General features: G+C 46.5%; 1 long non-coding RNA gene across 1 annotated transcript in view; it reads right to left on the reverse strand.

The window, feature by feature from the left end:
- Positions 1–91, reverse strand: part of LOC138247245 (uncharacterized) — a 108,466-nt gene extending 108,375 nt beyond the window's left edge. Inside the window, exon 1 of the long non-coding RNA XR_011194385.1 lies at positions 18–91. This is a non-coding gene — a long non-coding RNA (uncharacterized lncRNA). The remainder of the gene's footprint in view (positions 1–17) is intronic.
- Positions 92–23,489: the final 23,398 nt, after the last annotated feature.

Raw genomic sequence — 23,489 nt, forward strand, 5'->3', positions numbered from 1 at the left:
GATTCCATTTTGCTCACCTGTTATAACTGCTGTATTTGTCTGACACTTTTCTTCTTCAACAGCCTCTTCCTTCCTTGCAGACAGGATTAAGTGCAGTCTGATCATAAGTGTGACTAAGTTAATCTTTATAGACCAAATCCGAGGTCTCCCCTCCTATGCTACTTTATATGCAAAGAAGCATGTTACTGGTGATTCAGAATTGCTTCCCACAGTGTGTGATGATATATGGCACAGTTTCATGTTATTTCAGTTGCACAAGTTTTGGGAGAGGCTTGGCCACTCCTATCAGGCAGCATTTTTGATCACTGTAGAGTTTGGGATTTTGCTTAAAGAGCGATTGCTATGATGCTATATACCAGATGAGGAATACTTCATTGAGGTTCCCTCACTTGGGTTCGTTTTCCCTGTATGAGGAACAGACTTTGAGGGGCTTATTTTACTCTGTTTGCACCATTTTTGTGCCATTTTATTTGGCGCAAACTGTGCTCTATATTTATATTTTGGTGCTAGTCCCATCTAGTGCCAAAATATCAGAGTTAGCGTCATTTTTGGATTTGTCAAAACACCTTGCGAACTTTCGCATCAATGATATGCATGGTAGGCGTTCCCATCCAAACAATGACGCCAACCCTCTAGCACCATTTTTAACTCCGCACAACAATGCACAACTAAGAAGCGTAGCAAAAAAATGACGTAAACCCCGATTAGCATCAAATGTTACCGCCTTGGTCAGACCAGGCATTAGAATGAGGCCCACACGCCGCTACTTAAGGAAAACTCACAGAAGCAACATTGGCAACCCACAAGACAAGATGGAAGTGTTACTGCTCCAGCTTGGGACGCTTCGCAGAGGACAGCAACCGCAGCAGCTCCCTCCACCACCACCGCAGCAACCACAAGCACCACTACGGCACCCACAAAGGCAACACAGAAGGCAGGAGAGGATATACCAGAACAGGACAACACTCTTTGGCCTCAAAGAACAAGACTTTGTCAGGACTTACCATCTCAATTGGCAGTCCATGCTACGCCTGCTTCACCATATTGAGCCAGATATCACTGCCAGGCTGCAAACACAACATATCATACCACCCGTCACAAAGCTGCTAGCTGTCCAGCACATGTTGGCAACTGTCTCATTCCAGACAACTGGTGCACTGGTTGCTGGTCTGTCACATCCATCTTTCTCGGACTTCCTGCCAAACGAATTAAAGGGAATTATCTCCCTGACACCCCGCCACATCTGCTTCCCCGGGTACCCAGCAAATGCTGCAGGAGACCAAAAAAAGTTTTACAAAATTGCTGGGTTTCCGCATGTACTGGGTGCAATGGACTTCACGGACTTGTCACACCTGCAGCAACAAAACACTTAAGCAGGAATCAGAAACCTGTGCAGTCTATAAATGTGCAGGCCATAGTGGACCACTGTGGGCTATTTACAACAATGGTAGTTAAGTATCCTGGTAGCGTGCATGATGCCTACATATTCAGGTACCGCAGGATCAACAAAACGCTTCGAGGACGGCCAATATGGCAATGGTCTACTCGTGGGTAAGTCAACAAATCTAGCAATATACACACAACACACCAACCGTGTAGGACACACAAGACATACACCACACCAAATATACATGGGCAGGGTAACACGGATGTGCAGGTAATAACACATATGCACCATGCTGTAGTACAGCACAATCAGTGCACATCACAAACACACACACCCAGATGTACGTAACACACACACAACTTGACAGGCACACCACGTGAAGGACAGGTGGAGCTGTGTCCCCTTTGCTAACAGAAGATGTCCACAAACCACTACAAGTGCCCACAGGTTGGATACTAAAAACACGTCACACACACATTACACCAAACAAAGAATAGCTCAGCAATGTCAATGGCATATCCCATGGTAATGTAAAGAAAGTCACACAAAGGCACAGCCCACTTAAATCATGCTGTGGAAGTCTATGGCACAACATACATCAAATGCCAGACAACTGGTCCCAATACCATCTACATCTCATCTACACATACCTGACTTCCCTGTATTGTGCACATGTATATGCATGATGCATTGGGTCACACACATAGGAATACCAAATTACCGGCCATTACATTACCATGTGCCAGATTCATGATAAATGGTACCAACCCTACTGTAGTGCCACCTCACATGAACCACTTACTGACCCCCTCACACCATCATGTCTGTACCGTAGACAATAAATGGTCCACCATGGGGCAGAGTCACTGTCAAACAATGTAGATCATGGATGCCACAGTTGCACCCTGTATGAGTATGGAGGACATTACTGACCTTATATGCACTGTGCTAAGGAACATGTTTGAAAAGTAGCTTTGCCCCACCACATAGCCCTTGCTGTACAAGTGTTGACAGTATAAATGGTGATTCATGTATTGGAAGCCTGGAGAAACACCAGTAGCCATGTTGATCATCCTGAAACAATGGGACACACACCCTTGTACACCTGATGGCTGGCACAAACATCAGCTGCCACACAAGATCACTAAAGGCCATATGTAAGAGCCCCTAGTGCCATTGTCATGCTCTGCACTATATGTACAAGGTGGTGGCTGCCCACTCTTTTGTGACTTGATGCCACCTTGTAAATGGGGCCCCTTCCCATGCAGCACTTTGCGTGGAAGGGGCATGCAATGTGTGTTGCTGTAGGTGTGGCATGGCAAGACACATAGGTGGTCATTCCGACCCTGGCGGTAAAAACCGCCAGGGCCGGGGACCACGGAAGCACCGCCAACAGGCTGGCGGTGCTTCCAGGGCCATTCTGACCGCGGCGGTAAAGCCGCGGTCAGAAAAGGGGATCCGGCGGTTTCCCGCCGGATTTCCCCTGGCCCGGAGAATCATGGGGATTCCGACCCCCTTCCCGCCAGCCTGTTCCTGCCGGTAAAACCCGCTAGGAACAGGATGGCGGGAACGGGTGTCGTGGGGCCCCTGGGGACCCCTGCACTGCCCATGCCACTGGCATGGGCAGTGCAGGGGCCCCCTAACAGGGCCCCACCATGATTTTCACTGTCTGCTATGCAGACAGTGAAAATCGCGACGGGTGCTACTGCACCCGTCGCACCCATGCAACTCCGCTGGCTCCATTCGGAGCCGGCTTCCTCGTTGCAGGGTCTTTCCCGCTGGGCCGGCGGGCGCTCCTTTGGCGGGCGCCCGCCGTCCCAGCGGGAAAGCCAGAATGGCCGCCGCGGTCTTTTGACCGCGGAGCGGTTATTCGGCGGTTTCCGCTTGGCGGGCAGCTCCCGCCGCCTGCCAAGGTCGGAATCAGGCCCATAGTATGATGACGCTGCCCCAGATGTAGGTGTTTTCTAAAACCTGAGGCAGTGCCAACATTAAACACGACCTCAGGGGTGGCATTTGCAGGTTGCATTAAGGAAATATACTTTGATTTGTCCTCATATGAATGTGCCACTTATGCGTGCTGCATACTGCTGCATACATAGAAAGAGCATATTGCGCATGAAGATAGTTTAGGTTTATGAAGGTCTCCCTTCCTGCTCAGATTTAATCCCCTACACATGGCAGCCATCCAAGCACCCTGCTGCAACGTTGGCAGCTTTGGTGCATAGCTGCATATTTAGCAGCAGCATAGGGGACAACAAAGGTTTGCCTTGTAACATATTACACACGGTCCATTCCTACATAGTGAAAATGACGCAGCATGACACTGCCAATTTAGGAGCTGCGTTGAGCTCTGTCATTTACCCTTTAAAAAGGGCCTAAGTGTTGCACTGCATCTGTCCCACCACATGGCAAAATGGCTGGTATAGCCAGGCTTTGTAGGGCTACTATGTTGTCTTCACATCTGACACCATTGTGGTGCAAGGATGTGTCAGGTCCCCTCTAGGAATAGCACACTGCTACAAAGATGCACGTCACAGTACATGGTAAATACATACTAAGCATCAATTAGGAATCATATGTCCCATGTCCTTGAGCCAATACCCAAGATTGTCATGTCCAACAACACAGTACTAGTAAATCTTAGCACATGGCCAGGAACTCACACTATACCACAGAGACGCCTGATTCACCAATCCAATTCCACCTAACAACTGCTTTGCTACATACAAAACCTATTTCAAGCTTTAACAACAATTTTCATCTGTTACCTTTGCAGCGGATCAGGGTTACGGCATACAGCCGTGGGTGATGAACCCATTTGCTAGCCCTAACACAGCAGCAGAGCGTGCCTACAATGAGGGACACCGTTAGACATGCAATGTGGTTAAAATGACATTTTGCATCCTCAAATCCAGATTCAGGTGCCTGGATCTGACAGGAGGCAGCCTCCTTTATGCCCCACCCATTGGGTGTAAAATAATCCTCACATATGCCATCCTGCACAACATTTGTGTATGAATGAACGTGCCATTGTACAACCAGGTTGCTGTCCTGCCTGAGGAGAAGGAGGAGAATGGTGCTGACACAACACAGCTGCTGGGGTACGCCGGAGACCACATATTACCGACAACGTTTATACACAAAAATCATAGAAATCACCATGTAACAATTGTAAATAAACACTCTAACCTCAGGGAGCATGTAACAAACACTAAAGTGACAGGTATTGTAGCAACATCATATGTGATGTAAGAGATCATACTGCGTCCATCACACATAACTCTCACAGCCTAATTACTGGTATGTAACTACTGAAGGACACAATCCATGGACCACTACATATTTTGTACATTCACTTTGCCAACTTGCAATTTAATAGTCCATCTTCAACTGGACCTAACTACAGCATGGCCTAATAGGATGTATGCAAGGGCCCCACACATAAGGTCGGGAATGTCAAAAAATTGAACTTAAGTAATGTTGGAACTGAACACTGTCACAACTGAGTGTGATAGTTGCCATGGCGGCATGGAACATTGTTGACAAGCGGAGACTTCATAGGTAACTATGGTCATCATAATTTGCCCAGGGATAGTAACCAATGGAAGAAGTAGATCCTGCACAGTCTATCCATGGGATACTGTCCTGCCACTGCCATGGGGTACAACCTTGACACAGGGTAAACTTGACCTCACTTATTTCACACACATGTCTGTGGAATGCACATTGGTTTGGATGAGAAATAATGCGGCTAGGACTGCAGGTTCCCTATACAAATACAACAACTATTGGCAAGAGCAACAAGTTAATTCCACAATGTGTGATCAATGCATACTCTGGGTGGAATGCAGGCAGAGTGTGTTACACTCACTATGTACCAAAGATATACACTTGTCATACAAATATGCTGTCTTCACACATGTCTCCAGAAAAAACATACCTAAATACAGAGACAGATGTGTGGCTGCATCTCCTAGTTAGCAACAGTTAGCCTATCATCAACAATGCCTGACCTGTGTATGCAGCTTCAAATAGTATGCTCTGTATGACAACATCACACATCACATACCAAACACAACACTCAGTCTCACTCACAATACTGAACAATTGCATGGTACTAACTGTAAAAATGTATCCCATACATGTTTTGGATTCCAACTGCACAATCTGGTGTGGGTGCGCTACTTTGTGTTGCAATGTCCAATACGATCAGATATCCAGCATCACATTGAGTCGGAGTACACCTAGCCATGTAGGTGGGTTGTTCCAAAAGATAAATACAGCATTGAGATGATTTCTAACCGTTACATCATTCAGTCATGGTAAGAGTTAGCTAGGTTGTGGGATACTGGAAGAATTGAATAACCATGTTCCATGGAGGGTGTGGATGCACAGCTCAGAGATACCCACTGATAGTACCAGATAGAACACACCATGTCACCTGGAGAGTACACAGGTGCTGTGCCATAAGTTATGATATGTGTGCGAGGCACTCATTAAAACTCACAATTATCACCAATGGTACAGGAACTAACAAGTTGCTAGTAGTAGGAGGAGGCTAGATCCCAACATTGCCCAAGTCATATGTTGGAAAATGTCCCTACATCGCCACACAATGTTGTTGTAGAAGATGCATACAAAGCAGTAACTGCCAAATATCTGGGAATAATGAAGGACTAAATACATATCTTAACAGTGATGCCTGAAAAAATAAGGAAATGAACAGACATACTCCAAAACAGACAGTGCAACACATCAATGCCTGCAGGTCTATCCTTCACTTCTGTATTGAGGCTGGCCAGGTACGTACATGACCCAGACATCTTTGGCACTCCCATAACATGGTATTTGGCCTTAACCTGGCACCATGACATGAGCCTGTCACGTACATTCCAGTCTGTACCATTCCAGTAGTTGATTTTTAAAATCACCACAGTTATAGAACCCCTAAACATGCTGCACATGGAAACAGATCATGAGTACTATGAATGAGAAATGTCCTACATGTGCAAGCAGCTGAGCATGGTACCTGAGAGGGGAAGGCCTGACATCAAGTTCTGCATAGCAAAGCATTACATCCTGGTCTGTATGAAAACATTTGTGCATGTGTAGAACCACTGGGGAGTATGCATAGGCTGCTGAGTTCCAATCAATAATGGCAGAGATCCCAGCTTCATTAAGACACAGTCCACTGTCCTGCCTACATCAACATATGACATAGTCAGGTGCCTGATGTATCTGCACAGGGGGAAGAACAAGTAGATCACCATAAATCTGCAGCTTCCCATTCAAACATGTGTTTCTGTTGCCATGCATACGCACACAGTGATGATGAAGAGTAGGCCTGCAACCTATGCCACACTGCAACACTGTTAGCCCCTGGTACAGCAGAGTATGTGACAGTAAGGACAAAACATAAACAAGACAAATCTGAGGGGGTCATTCTAACCCTGGCGGTCCAAGACCGCCAGGGCTAAAATGACGGGGGCACCGCCAACAGGCTGGCGGTGCCCCGCAGGGCATTCTGACCGCGGCGGTTCGGCCGCGGTCAGATGAGGAAAACCGGCGGTCTCCCGCCCGTTTTCCGCTGCCCATTTGAATCCTCCATGGTGGCGGAGCGCGCTCCGCCGCCATGGGGATTCAGACACCCCCTACCGCCATCCTGAGACCTGCCAGGAACAGGATGGCGGTAGGGGGTGCCGCGGGGCCCCTGGGGGCCCCTGCAGTGCCCATGCCAATGGCATGGGCACTGCAGGGGCCCCCGTAAGAGGGCCCCACTTTGTATTTCAGTGTCTGCTTTGCAGACACTGAAATATGCGACGGGTGCCACTGCACCCGTCGCACCTTCCCACTCCGCCGGCTCAATTCTGAGCCGGCGTCCTTGTGGGAAGGATGATTTGCCCTGGGCTGGCGGGCGGCCTTTTGGCGGTCGCCCGCCAGCCCAGGGCAAATCCCAAAATACCCTCAGCGGTCTTTCGACTGCGGAGCGGTATTTTGGTGGGGGAAGTCTGGCGGGCGGCCTCCGCCGCCCGCCAGACTCAGAATCACCCCCTGAGTGTCCATTTGTAGGCTGGCACACATATACAACATATCTCAGCACACATATACAACCATAATGGCCCTGGCTTAGTAACATGTCAGGATTCAGGACAAAAAACAACCTAGCAGTACAATAGTGGCATAGGTAGCAAAAAACCTGGGACATTTACAAATCATCTTCACATGTGTTCTGACATATGGAATAAATAGGTGCCAGTGATGTGACTGCATATGCAATAGTAAAATGCCAAAATCTGTCCATGCTGGAAGATTGTATTGTGACCTTGAACATCCCCATCAGACACCAATCTTGTAATGTATTACTTCAATGCACTTACACTTGTTTCTACACACACATTGAATATAACATATTTCACTAACACAGGTGTACATGACAGCACCAGTAACTGAGATGCATGGGCAACCACATGCCACACGTATACCTGAGCAACAATACGGAACATCCAGCAACAAACCACAGAGTCAACACACAATGTCACGTAACTTGTCAGGGGAAATTTGATGTTAAAGCAGTCCAAGTACACTGAATACTCTAAATTGTAATGTTGACACATGCCTGAGCGTGTGTTGGAGTCAGCCCATCTCATATCCTCAGTTATGGGTATGTCTAAACACTATTGTCGCAGAGATTACTATGTAGTATACCCACACATTCAGATACCTACACATATATTCACATAGAGCACACATGTGCCAAAATATATGTGGATACACTGTAGGTACCCATGCATATATGCACAAAGTGAGAGTGATTGCATGCAGTCGACTCTGAAACACACTTATTGGTGGAAAAGACCAATCTCACGGTTACCACATTGCTGCATGGACTTCCACACGTAGCCATACCCCATATACCACATTGCAGCACAGCCCATGTCATATGTTAGGTGAATCATGGTGCACTCAAGGACAATGCATTAAACGACGCAAACAAGAAATGACACAAGTGCATTAAAAACATCCACCAACTTAAAGAAAATGACACATGGGCCCTTGGTGTGAATTCAATGTTCACACTCCTCTTAATGCACCCTTGTGAGAAATCGAAGCATTACCGCCATGCATTGTTATTTTTCATGCATAAGCATGGACAATACAAGTCCTATCACCAATATGGCGCCTAGCCCCAGAAACCAATCAGACATCCACAGGCTTTTTGACGCCTGGACCAGATGGAATCGCCACATTACCATCATGCATCAATAAAAACGATGCACAGGCGTCATGCATCTATAAAACGCCGCTTAAGCCCAATGCATCAAATAAAAAGATGCATAACTGAAAAACGTAACGCACACGCCCAGGATGTGATGTAACAGGAAATACTATCTACAAGACTGGTATAGTGGTTGTAGTTTTACTTTCTCTTTACAGTCTGTTCCTTTGTGACTGTATGTGATTGTCTTTTGGAGCTGGTGGTCAATTGTTGAGTGTGTTGTCAATTTTGTAGTGTCCATTGTGCTGTGTCCTGTGTTTATTGTCTGTATTTAGTCAAAAGATTTGTATGGCTCATTGCCCACTACCTGCCAACTATGCTGCAAATGGGTGGCCAGGTGATCCTCTCTACCGGATGGAGGCCAGGGGGCTAAGGTGGGGCAAGGTGTCCCACCACCTGAGGCGCATCTATCACACAGGACGGAATGACCGCCAGATGAAGCATCGCTGGGCAGATCTGGTAGTAAGGGAGCAGGATCTGCTGGATCACTTGGGGATTGAGATTGGTGGAACTGTTGTTAAGTCCACCATTGGAATACAATTGACTTCATTGCTTTTGAATGACAGCTGGAGTGCTGCATGCAATGCTTGTGAATAAGTTGTATGTAACTGGTATGAAGAGTTTCTGCGCAAGTTCAGGCCTGGAGGTCACATGTCCAACAATGAAAACCAATGCAGGTCAGATGTTTGATGAGTCCTGCAGAACCATCATGAAGGCATGAATTTGAGAGCCCTTAGCACCACCTGTGCCTCCTGTGCACTGGCATTGTGTCATATATGAAACTCTAAGGCACCACCACCCTACCATTTTTTCCCAGGATTCCATCAACAAAGTAGCTCAATGCATGCATTGCACAACTTTGTCAACATTTCACACACATGAACCCTGCCCTAGGCATTATGTTTGCAATGGGGGGGACTTCTCGCCCTAAGGGGGCAATGAATATGTTGCAATTGAGTCAATGAGACAACTTTGCCACATTAGTCATGACATTTTTCATGCATGATCATTGCAGACATTCTAAAGAGCCACACTACAATTACAAAGCACCTCTGGGTGCCTTGGAGCAACTAGCGTAAGTAATTGAGATGGAACTCTTGCGAAGCGTCACAGTAATGTCAGGTATTTGCACCACAGCTCCCCCTAACACCATGGTGCACAGTTTTGTAAAGACAGTCTAAACATGGTATTGCCATGAGTGCACTAAGAGGGACACTTCATATGGGACAGCACTAGGGCCCGGGTTTATGAGAAGTTAGGGTTGCCCTTGAGTCATTGTTTGAGGCATAAGCTACGCAAATTTACAAATTACATTTATGATTTGTAAGTTTGTGTTGCTTTTGTGTCTGAAAATGATGCAAAGGTGGCGCTCACTTTTCATTAATAAAGCACTAGGTGCTGCACCACTGAAGTCCTATAGGCCTCTTTGTGTCATTAGGCAAGGCCATGTAAGGGAGCTTGAACATGAATTGGGAAGAGACTACTGGAAGTTCATTATCTATCACAGACAGCTTCTACCGCCCTCCTACCATACACATGTGCAGAGTCTGTTCCACTGACCCACAACTCTTCACAGACAGTATGGAGCTGCACTGCATTGGCTCTATCTCTGCCACATCACTCACTAACCTGCAACACCAGATGCATCCTCTGACCACAGAGCAAGTGTGTCTGTTGAACGCTATTTCTATGCTCACTTATTGGATTGACAATGGTATGCAATGGCAACAATGACATGACACCCACTATTTGAATTACATACATGTTTCAGTTCAGTCAATGTGCATGTAGGTAAACCAACTGCACATGGGTCAACAGCCATAGCAACTTATAAAGTGTGTCTGCCTTGTGATACACACATACTTACAATGTTCATAGCATGGTGTAGCGCCACAGTAGTCTCTGGCCCAGAGCTAGTGTTTAGATGCATGGCTCCACCTCATCTGAGTGTATGTGTTATTGAGTGATCATAGTGGTTTGTCTGTTACCCTGACCTTCCACTGGGACGACTAGATTGCTCTGCTTAACCAGTTTACACTGAACTTTGTTGTTCACTTGAAGTGACTTTGTATTTACACTAAGCATGGTTTACCATTCATGTCTTACAGGTGGACCTCCGCCTACACAATTGGTGAAGTGGTACGGTTTGAAGACCCCAATGCATCCAGTAAGTGTAAGAATGTGTGCCCTGTAAAGTAATCCAGGGTTTGGTGTGAGTCAGTCAGAAGTGTGGAATGCAATGCCAGATGTTTTTGCCTGTCCAATGATGAGATATCATACTAGGCTGGATGGTGATATAATGGGCCATTTTTAAGATTCCCAAGCACCACCAGAGGGTCACGTCTTGGGAGGTTTGTGGTGTGCTATGGCCAGCACTTTGTATACACGGTGGTGTCAAGCCACATTTAGGCCCATATGTAACTAAAAATGACAGAGAGCGATGATGTGGCTAAATTGCCAGCGCCGCACTCCGTCATTTTAACAACACAGAGATGCACCGTATTTAGTCGTATACAGTGCACACCTGTGTTGTCCCCTGCGTTGTAGCTAAATTTGCAGCCAAGCCCCAACGCAGCCACACATGCGCCATGGTGCACTGATGGCTGCGTTGAGAGTGGGGATAGTTGTTGTGCAGGAGAGACACGCTCATGTTCAAAAACTATCTCCAAATGCGATTCGCTCTTTGCTTGCATGATGCAGAGTGCAGCATGCATAGAAAGAGCAAGGAACAAGGGGATACACAACATTTCTCCGCATTGCACCCTGCTAATGCCACCCCTGGTGGAAGGTTAGCCAAATGTGCTCTGACTCAGGTGTAAGTAGACTCAAATATCTGGGGCGTCGTAATAAACTACAATTAGTGTTGCTGTGGCACACCCACAGCAACACCCATTGCATTTAGATGCAGTCCAAGATTTACAGATCTGATCACACCAGTTACAGTGACAAATTCTGTACACACCCCAAGGGGGGACCTTAACAATGCACAATAGGGATAAATATTCTAATTTATCCTCCGTTTTGGATCTTTCAATGGGTGATGCATTAAGCAGCACACATCTAAACTGCATAAACCCATTGTTGGTTACTTTATTGTGTTGGAGTGTGTCCCTTCCTGTACAAAATCAATCTCCCCATCAACGCAGCCATTTTTGCAACATGGAGCAAGGTTCTCTGGATTGACGTATGTAAGCAATATATTCCCAGGCATAGGTGACAACAGAGGGGTGCGCCGTATTGGATTTAATTTGGTGCATCCCTGTGTTGTTATGAAGGTGGAGGACTGGACTGCCAATTTTCACCCAGCATGGCGCTCTGTCTTTTTCACTTCATGTATGTTTCACTTTTGTGTAATGTCATTGGCTTGCATTGAGGTCAAGACCCAAGGTGTGCTGGCATGGAACTGTGTGTAAAAGGAATGGTAATGGCAGACCACACATTCATGGGTGTCTACACCTGGACACATGAATGTAGATGTGATTGACCTTTGGATTCTAGCTTTCTAGTTGGCAGCCCCCCTATCAATTGTTACACTCCTTGACTCCATGAATGAGTGGTCAGGCCTTGAGACGATGGATAACATGGCCATCCCCCTTAGGCTCAAGGGGAGAGGAATACTAAACTTGTAAAAAGACGTGATTCTCACAGTGTAGGTGACAGTTATGTTGATCAGGCTTGCATGTGTTCTTATCAGCTCTGACCCCTTTTTGTTACCAACAGTTTTCCCTCCTCCAACTGACACATACAAGATACTGGTGTGATGTACGGATGAAAATAGACACAGATGAGGAGGAATTTTGTCTGTTCTGGAATGTGTGTTGGAGAGCATGTGTAATTAGATGTAGTAGTGTATACTAGTAATCTGTACAGACTCCACCCAATGCTGGCACTGAGGGCACGACTGTCACAAAAGGGCAGTACGTTACCGCCACAGCCTGGAAGTTTAGTCAGGATACCGCCACATGGCTCGCCGCTTCCGGGCACAGGAGAGTACTGGGGAATGGTGGGAATTTCCACTTTGGGACCCCACACAGTCTCCAAAGGTTCACAAGCCCCAAGCTCCTCTGTGGTGCAGGGGTGCACAGCTGGCCCCACCCCAACCACATCGGCTGCACTGGTTGCTGCACAGGCACCACTGCTCTCATCACCTGCCGCCGGTTCGTCACAGTTGCTGCAGGATCTGGGTAGGGACATGTCCCTTATTCTAACACATTTGGACAAGTTGGAGGGGGAAGTAGCAGACAACAAAAAATTGTTGGAATACATCAAGAGGAAAATTAAGAAGGCCAAACTTTGACTTTGCTTGTCACTTGACTACCTCCGAGTTCGTTCCCCTCCCTTATATAGTTGCCATTTATTTTATTGTGGGTGTTAGAAGCTTAGTGTTAAGTTAGTGTAGGTTTGTAGATTAGTTAGGATAACTGTAGTTGGGGGTGGGTTTTGTCTTCTAATGTTTTTATTGGTGGGTGGTTGGGTGGGGGCTCATGTTGGGGTATATGTGTTTTAAAGAAGTAGAAAATATTTTGAAAAATACAAAAATATATATTTGTTTAGGATTATATAGTAAATGTGTAGTATTAGTAATTGTTGTCCTGCTTGTGTCTTGTTCCTTAAGGGGGTAGGGGAGGGCAATGTTTAGAGTGTGGTGTTCAATGTGTAAGTTAAGTTTAGCATAGAGTAGTTAGCTTTAGTTGTTGCATAAGTATAGTTAGTATAGGTTAGCTTAGGATAGGGTATGCATTAGTTGTTTTTAGGTTTCTTGTATTTAAAATAAATATTTTTTCATTCTCCCATACAATATGTGTAATATGCTTGAGTCTCAGGGTTTTCCATGTGTGCACAGGGCAAATTGGGGGTTGGCCTAGGGAATCCGTCCTGCCTTCAAATTTCTCACCTGTCATGTGCGTCACCTATTGACGATGGAGCTGTTACATTGGCTGCAACATCACATCTACTTGTCCATGCTTCTGCCATGCAGCGTATCCACCATTCATTATGTCTATATATGGTTTCTCTTGGACAGGTAAGTCTGGTCCTTCAGCTGTAATTGTTGGGGTCCTGTTTGGACAATGTTGGGAAATGTGACAGATCAGACATCAGCCCCAAATGGTACTCTATCCTGCAACATAGCCTGGTGCCCATCACTGATGAGGTTAGCTGTCTCAGTACCACACCAATGAGATATTCTGTTACTCCCATACATTTTTACCAAAGTCTATATGTGTCCATCAGTTTATGAGAAGTCTACGTCATACACAATTGTCATGTTTGGATCCTCTTGGATCCTTTGTGGCCCCTCAGTTCAGCACTCATGTACTGATCTTCTGAAGTCATTGACATGGATTCACACAATACGATCATTTCGCTGAGTAGATGGTTCACAGAAAACGTTGACATGGAAAATGTGTACAAGGTGTTAATTTACAAGTGAAAATGTCTAAGTGATATATCAACAAAGTCCTGGTGTGAAACCCCATTTGTGAATAACAGTTTTTGACACACTCAGAGTCCAGGTTTGAGAGACATGTCATGAGACATGCTTCAGAGTAGTGTTGATAAGTGTGGAGGAACAAAAATTGCCAATTGGTAAGTGAGAGACAATGACAGTCCATAGCAGACAGGTCAACAGTGGGTGGTTGAAGAGTGCACATATCCTACTGTGACAACACTGGCGTGATCTTCAGCCCAGAACTAAGGAGAACACTGCCCATGTGGCATAGATTGGTGCTACCAGGTCCTTTTCTGAGTAAAAGTGATCTCTTTCACATCTTCATCCCCGATGTGCGCAGTGTCTCCTGTGCCATTGGTGTTGGTGGTGGAGAGGTAGAGGGGGCCACACACTCTTCAGTGGATAAAGATGTGGAGTCCCAGTTCCCGGCAGCTGCCATTTGTGGTTTGACATATGGCATCACTGCAGCAAGGAGCAATTGGTGATTTTTCAAAATAGCATCAACATCCTGGTGGTAGGCAGCTGCATCTTCCCTGAGGGAGGCCACTTCACACTGAATGGAGTCAAGCTTGTTCTCTCTAATGCTGCTGCCAGTTTGGGAGGGTAGTTCTTGTGGCCTCTCCCTCATGGCAGCAACTATGTCCACCAGACACTGCTGGAGTCCACACCTCGGTTGGCAGCTGTGTGTTCAGTAGCTGTCATGGGGCACATTCTTTCAAGGCTGGCTGACACAGTCTACATCCCCACCAGCACCTACATGGCCAGCTCCCACTGGACTCCTACCACTGCCTTCTGGAGCTTTTCCCTGGGTCCTCTGAGACCTGAGCTGTGTTTGTACTGGCAGGTAGTAACTTTTGGGTGATGGGTGGGTCATCTGGGATGGCTGCAACCTTGGCTGTCCTTCTTGCAACTGGAGGTGGTGTGTGGAGGGATACCAGGACATCCTGAAGAGTCTGTTGTCTGATGGTTGTCATCTGGTCATCCAGGTCATCAGAGATCTCCAGGACAGGCAGATCAGCAGGAGAGCCATCATCCTCTGCAATGAGATGGTGTAAAATCAATGGTTCTATGTTGTGGCAGTTGACATGTCATTGAATTGCTATTGGAGGCTCAGTGGCAACTTACACCCCAAACATTGTTCTTATACATTATGGGTGCATCTCTCTATATGCTCTACTTCAACTTCAACTCTGAGAGAATGTACTCTCCCAGTGGGGAGGGCAGATTCTGAGTGGGGCTGTTTGAGTGCTTTCTGTCTCCGATCAGAAGTGGTTAACATTATCTTAGCAGCTTGTCTGCCATCAAGTAAATCAGTCATTTCTGGTAGGTGAAGTAACCTTGTTTCATTGTTTTCCAGTGTGAAGTATTGACCCTCTGAAAGCTAGGGTGGCCAATATCCTACATATTGCCTTATCCTTACACAAACTGGGGTATGTTCTTGGCAGTGTCAAAGGACACATTGCAGTCTTGTCAACCATTTTGTGCCAGACAGATTAACCATCATTATTCAGGTCACCAGTTCCATTCGCTTTTTCAAGGGACTAAAATGTTTGTACATTAAAAAAAATGTAAATAAAAAATTCCTGAATAGGACTTGGGCTTAGCTTTAACAGCCTTACTTGTAATGTAATTGGACTACTATTTGAGCTTTTCCATTGTTGCCACATATAGTTCTGACCCCGGCCCTTCACGTTTGTCACCTGCAGGCCTCTGGTAGTTGTCCACCTTTTACATGTTTCTTCCTGAACAAATTACTACTTGACTGAGGTGCTTTCCTACTGAAGGTGTGATGTCTCAGTTCCACCTTAATCGGCATACCAACCTTTTATTCCTCCACCAGCCCCCTACCCTTTTGAAGGATTTGGAGACTGTTCGAAGATGGACCCTAGACGTGTGGTCATCTACACAGATCACAGTAAAGAGATCAGAAGTTCACTTCTTTATCGGTTACACAAACAAAACTGAGAACCCTCTCATTGAGCTCTCTTGTGCATAAAGATTTGCTGTAGAAAGAAATGATCTGTCCTAAGGAACACTAGCACTTTCTACCAGATCAAAATCTGTCACCGAAGCCTCAGCGAGAGGAATGCCTGTGGTGGACAGATGTACAGAAGACATGTGGTCGTACCTCCACACTTTCACCGAACACTACTGTTTGGACTCTGAAGTGAGGAGGGATGGGCATTTTGCCTGCTCAAGGATTTCCTTAAATAGCCTTCCTTTCAAACTGGACTTCATTCTAGTATTGCTTGGGAATCTAGCAAAAAAATAAGGAACCTGCAGGTAGAAGCATCGGTCTGAACGAAAAGGTGATTAATTACTTTTGGAAACTATCTTTCTGGTGCATCGCACCCGCTGCATAAATTGCAGTAAAAAGACTAGAACGGGTGTTGAGGTATTTCTTTGTTCAAGTACCCAAATTACGGAATTCATTACCCCCAAATATTAGATCCACGGATAACTATCTTGTCCTAAGAAGAACTACTCAAGAGTTGGGTCTTTCCTTCATAACCACCATATCCAAACAGTAATGGACTGCATGTACCTGCTGATAAATATTTATAATCTGATTGTGTATATTCTAGTTGTGTAGTTCTTTAAGAAATATGTGTAGTTACTATTTCATAATAAATTATACACATACTCTTTAAGCCTGTTTAACAAATGTACATTTACTCACGGTCACATACATATATATATACATGTACATATATATATATATGTGTGTGTGTGTGTGTGTGTGTGTGCGCAAGTGTGTGTAAGTGTGCGTGTGTGTATATATATATATATATATATATATATATATATTTATATACATAAATATCTGTGAATATTATTCTGTACTTAATATGTTCATAGGTCATTGCATAGCTCCTAGATAAGTTGTTATATTAGATACTTACAAATCTCTGCTTTCTTTTTTAAATCACAATGAGCAAATGTTATCTTAACTATTTAACAGCAAGCATTTCGCTATTGAAAAATTGAGGAAAGATTAATGAATGTTAGAAAAGTACACTTACTAATTAACATCAAATATTACAAATCTTGAAAGTCTTATTGTAGGAAGTTGACTCTGTATATACTATCGCAAAGTGAGAGATAGTGTGCATAGAGTCCAAGGGTTCCCCTTAGAGGTTGATAGTGGCAAAATGAGATAATACTAATGCTCTATTTTTGGTAGTGTGGTTGAGCAGTAGGCTTATCACAGGGTAGTGTTTAGCATGTGTTGTACACACACAGGCAGTAAATGAGAACACACAGTCAAAGACTTAACTCCAGGCCAATAGGTTTTTATATAGAAAAATATTGTTTTCTTAATTCATTTTAGAACTACAAGATTCGTAATTCAAGTAAGTACATACATTGTAAGGTACATGGCATAGGTAAATATGGAACTTTGAATTAAAACAGTAATGTACGCAGTTTTGGAAAAATCACAATAAGCTATTTTAAAAGTGGAAAACAAAAAAAAAGCAAAGAGGAAACCAAAATGCAGCACGCTCGCGGGGAACGCACTAGTCCCTATAAGTGCATAGTGGTTGACAGAAACAAGTATACAGAAAGTAATAAGCGCGCAATATCTTCAGGCGTGCAAGCCCACCAAGGCTCCTGCTGCATAGAGAGTAAAAAAAAGGGGCTAAACTAGCCCCAATACATAAAATCCAAATAGGCGGTGCACCACCACATACTCAAAAACATGTATAAAAGTGCGTACCAAACTGGAGTCCAATCAGTTCCCATAGTCAAAAATGTAATAACTAGTTTGAAGCCTGGCGAAAAGAAATGAAGGCGTTGACGTCAGTCAAGTCCAAATATGTGATGAGAGCGATTGGACTCCAGTTTGGTACGCACTTTTATACATGTTTTCTTGTCTTCACACGATCTGCTTCTTATGTTTTTCATATTTAATCTATACAAACGTTGCATTCTTGCCTATATGGTTTCTTGCACCGGTGGTTCTCTTCGTTCTCTTGTGTCATTGATTTGCTTTTGCTATATTCTGTTTTTGCTACAAGTTTATTCGTTTCTGCTTTGGTTTGGTGGTGGTTCTGCGCATCTACTTGCAGATTTTGCATGACATGTGCTATCTTGACATCATATTACTTCCAATGCGTGTGAATTTCTATGTCTTTTTAGGTTTGTTTTACATGGTGCTGGTTCTTTTGATCGTGTAGGTACGCATATTTATATAACTGCAGTTCGATTCACTTTCCTTTTTTACTTCTAACATAGCTTTTTTGGCTACCCTTCTGTTTGATTACAACTTCCACACGTTTGCTTTTTATGATTTGTTACTTTACAGCCCTGAAGAAGCCCTTCGATTGGCTGTTTTTTCCTTGCATCGTTGGCTGTTTATTCATTGTACCGTTGGCTGTATATACGGAACTGTGAGATTACACAGCATTGGACTTTCAATTAATTAAATAAGAAGGATTTCACCGCTTGACGACTGGAGTACTGGACTTTTTTCACTGTCTACAAATGTTTTTTGCTTATGTGGTGGTGCACCGCCTATTTGGATTTTATTTTAAAAGTGGACACTGCAAAAATCAACAGTTCCTGGGGGAGGTAAGTAAAAGTTAGTTTATCAGGTAAGTTAAGCACTAACAAGTTCAGTCTCCGGAGCATAGGCAGGCCACCGTTGGGGGTTCAAGTCAAACCCAAACACACAGCACCAGAAACATAGGGCCAGTCAGATGTAGAGGTCAAAGTAGGGCCCAAATAACATAGCGCCTATGGAGACCAGGGGTGCTCCGGTTCCAGTCTGCTAACAGGTAAGTACCTGCGTCCTCAGGGAGCAGTCCTGGAGGTGTTTTGAAGAGCACTGGGGGGGTCCCAAACAGGTGCACAAAATGCACCCTCAGCGGTGCAGGGGCGGCCGGGTGCAGTGTGCAAAGTAGGTGTCATGTTTTAGGTTGGAATCAATGGAGAGACCTGGAAGTCACTCTGGTGATGCAGGCAGGGCACAGTGGGGCTCCTCGGGCCAGAAACTCTCTGGGCAATGATGAGGGCCGCCTGCTGGTCACTTATGCACTGGTAGTTGGTTTCTCTCGGGCCTGGGGGCTGCGGGTGCAGTGCTTTTTCCAGGCGTCAGGTTCCTTGTTACCGGGCAGTCGGGGACAGGGGGAGCCTCTAGATTCTCTCTGCAGGCGTCGCTGTGGGGGTGCGGGGAGGTAATCTCAGGGTGCACACGTTGTTGGATTCACCTGGTGGTCCTCTCTGCAGTGTTGGTTTCTCTGGACAAGAGACGGGGGTGTCGGGTGCAGAATGTTGGGGACTCACGCTTCCAAACTGAGATTGGAGTCCCTTTAAGGTCGGTTGTTTCTTTGTTGGTTGAACAGAGCCGCTGTCCTCTGGATTTTCTTGGTCCTTTGGGTGCAGGGCAGTCTTCTGAGCCAGCAGAGGTCACTGGTCCCACTGGATGCGTCGCTGTTGAAGGTTCTTCGAGTCTGGAGACAGGCTGGTAGGGCTGGGGCCAATTCAGTTGTTGTCTCTTTCGCCTCTGCAGGGCTTTCAGGTCAGCAGTTCTTCTTTATGTTTCAGGTCATCAGCAATCTGGTTTCCTGGGTTCAGGATCACCCCTAAATACTCAATTTAGGTGTGTGTTTAAAGGGCTGGAGGGCAGTAGCCAATGGCTACTGTCCCTGAGGGTGGCTACACCCTCCTTGTGCCTCCTCCATCTGGGGAGGGGGCACATCCCTAATCCTATTGGGGGGAATCCACCGAAGCAATATGGAGGATTTTCTAAGGTAGGGGTCACCTCAGCACAGGACACCTTAGGGGCTGTCCTGGCTGGAGGGTGTCTCTCCTCGTTTTTCTCATTATTTCCTCCCAACTTGCCGCCAAAAGTGGGGGCTGTGTCCGGGGGGCGGGCAACTCCACTAGCTGGAGTTCCCTGGGGCGCTGTAACACCAGGCTTGAGGCTCACTGCCACAGTTCCTGCAGGGGGTGGTGTGAAGCACCTCCATCCAGTACAAGTTTTGTTACTGGCCACAGAGTGCACAAAGGCACTCATTCCATGTGGCCAGAAACCCATCTGGATGTGGCAGGCTGGCAGAAACTGGTCAGCATAGCACTTTTAGTTGGGCTGGTATACAGGAGCATCTCTAAGATGCCCATTTCTCAATAAATCCCACACAGGCATCAGTGTGGATTTATTATGCTGGGAAGTTTGATACCAAACTTCCCTGTATTCAGTGTAGCCGTTATGGAACTGTGGAGTTCGTGTTTGATAAACTCCCAGACTACATAGGCCCTCATTACAACCCTGGGGGTAAATGCCGCCTACCACCGTGCTGATGGCCGCCAATATACTGTGACCGTGGCGGAAATCCGGCCCACACAGAAAAATCCGCCACTATACAGACACCCACACAAGTCCGCCACACCAAAGGGTACACCGTTACGCCAACAGGAGCACGCCCACAGTATCACGACCCACGAATCACCGTGGCGGTTTTTCAACAGCAGTAAACCATTGGCGGCACACACATTCCGTGCTCAAAATACACACACTTACAAAACTACACCACATTGGACTATTCAAAATACACACAACTGATACATATGCACACACCACACCCACACACTCACACCACTATAAAACACACACCCACATTACCCACAACACTTTATGACCTCAAGGATTTGACAACTGAGAGAGAGACAAGGCAGGAGCACCTACTCAATCAGAGGCACAGAACACCATCACCCATACACCATCCACATACCTTACACCACACACCACAACACATCACCCCACACATCACCCCACACATCCTCAGACCTACCATTCACACCACATCCATGGCACCCCAAAGACAACCCAGGTTTTCTGAGGAGGAGCTAAGGGTCATGGTGGAGGAAATCATCCGGGTAGAGACACAGCTATTCGGATCACAGGTGCAGCAGATGTCCATTGCAAGGAAGATGGATCTATGGCGGAGAATCATGGACAGGGTTAATGCCGTGGGACAGCACCCAAGAACAAGGGATGACATCAGGAGGAGGTGGAACAACCTACGGGGGAAGGTGCATTCCTTGGTTGCAAGACACCAGGTAGCAGCACAGAGGACTAGCGGTGGACTCCCACCTCCTCCCCCACAACTAACAACATGTGAGGAGCAAGTCTTGGCAATCATGCATCCTGAGGGCCTCGCAGGAGTAGCAGGAGGACTGGACTCTTATAAGTCAAATCTTTATTACTATATCCCCCACCCAACCTGCATGCCATCACAAACTCCTACCCCTACCGTCACCCCCATTACTCCGCCACCTCACACATACCCCATCACAACCCACCCATCCCAATACCAAGCCCTGCATGCAACACCTATGCATGGACTCCCATCACAGGCCTGCATGGACACCCATCACCACAGCATGCCCATCACAGAGATTCACCCAGCCCACAAAACCACCACAAACACAAGGCCAAGCCGACAGGGAACTCACAATCATGCAGGGAAGCACATCCATGCACAAGATGGCACACACAGATACATTAACACTACATTTACATCCCCAGAGGACACCTACTCAACGTCACCGGATCGGAGGTGCCAGCTACAACCAGTCTACCCCCTGAAGAGACCCACAGTGATGACAGCTGCTCTGCACGCCTGGATCAGGATGACCAACCTGGCCCATCAGGGACCTCTGGACAGTTGGTTCCCAACCCACTACAGAACCTCCCCCCTCAGGAAACACCACCACAGCACCCACCCAGCTGGCCCATCCCTCTGTCCCCAGGACACGTCAATCAGCAGTGTGTCCACCACTACAGGGACCCCTGGCAACCCCACAAACACACTACAATCTGGGACCTTGGGTCAGTGGCAGTGGGCACACGGTTCAGGGGACAGAGGCACAGGACAACAGGGAAGCTGGGAGGATTGCTGTGCGACAGGGGGAGGACAGGCCTAGGGAACTCACTCTCCACGAGGCTCTCTACAACATTATGGGGAGACCATGGGGCAGATACTGGCCAAGCTGCAGGAGACCCAGCAGCTGCAGGAGGGACAGTACCTAGGGATCAGTGATGATCTAACAAACATCTTCATCATCCACCATTGCAGGGGTGCTGGGTGACATGGCCAAGACCACGAGGGAGGCAGTGGCACAACAACGGTCCCCTGACACTAGCCACACAGATGAACAGCTCTCCACCTCCGCCGGCGCTAGTGGACAGGAGGCCCTGCTACAGGAACAATAGCCCACCAGCGCCCCACCCCCTGCAGAAGGAGAACCACCCCGCAAACGGTTCCTGCAATCCAGGCAGAAGCCAGAGAAAATTAACAAGACCCCTACCAGGAAATAAGGGTCTCCTGATTGTCACCCTTCTGTCCCGCTATGTCACCCTGTCCACCTTGAACTGCCATTACTCCCCTTCCTATGCCCTCCTGGACAATGCACCTGTGATACCAAGAGACTGGACTCTAACTGGACCTTCCTCCACCATCAATCCTGCCCATTGCGCATCCCTCTCTACTTATGAGCACTGAAATAAACACCCTTGGATCAAATACAAGTACGGAGTCTGTCAATTGATTGCAATATGTATTAGGTTGATAAGCTGTAAACAGTTCAATCCATATATACAGTTATATATACATTATTATGACCTGTAGTGGGCAGCAGTACACATAGCAGGAACCAGAGTGGGGCACAGGGATCTGAAAATAGACATGGCAATGGGTAAAGTCAGTAGCCAGAAACATAGGGTAAGACGCTGTCTTGTACAATGTCCAACAGTTGACTGAAATGTAATATGAACGTACAATGTCTTTCCTGCGTGTCACTGGAAGTATTGCAGAATAATGCTGCACCTGTTGTCAACATCTTCTTCCTCTGCCTTCTCTTCCTCACTTTCCACACGCTCCACCGCTGCCACAAGACCATCTCCAGGCTCATCCTCCTGCAGAAAAGGCACCTGGCGTCTCAAGGCCAGGTTGTGCAACATGCAACAGGCAATGATGATTTGGCACGCCTTCTTGGGTGCGTATTTCAGGGAGCCACCAGTCAGATGGAGGCACCGGAATCTGGCCTTCAGGAGGCCGAAGGTTTGTTCGATAATCCTCCTTGTGCGCCCATGTGCCTCACTGTAACGTTCCTCTGCCCTTGTCCTGGCATTCCTCACTCGGGTCAGTAGCCATGAGAGGTCAGGGTAACCAGAGACACCTGCAAATATCGAGGGATACCTGTTAGACACACACTAACCCTTAGGGACAACCCCATACCCAGACACCTACTCATACAGCGTGGGGACCTTGGGCTCACCTATTAGCCACACCCGGTGCCTCTGGAGTTGGCCCATCACATATGGGATGCTGCTATTCCTCAAGATAAAGGCATCACGCGCAGAGCCAGGATAC

Source organism: Pleurodeles waltl, chromosome 7 (genome assembly GCF_031143425.1).
Source record: "Pleurodeles waltl isolate 20211129_DDA chromosome 7, aPleWal1.hap1.20221129, whole genome shotgun sequence".
Lineage (NCBI taxonomy): Eukaryota > Metazoa > Chordata > Amphibia > Caudata > Salamandridae > Pleurodeles > Pleurodeles waltl.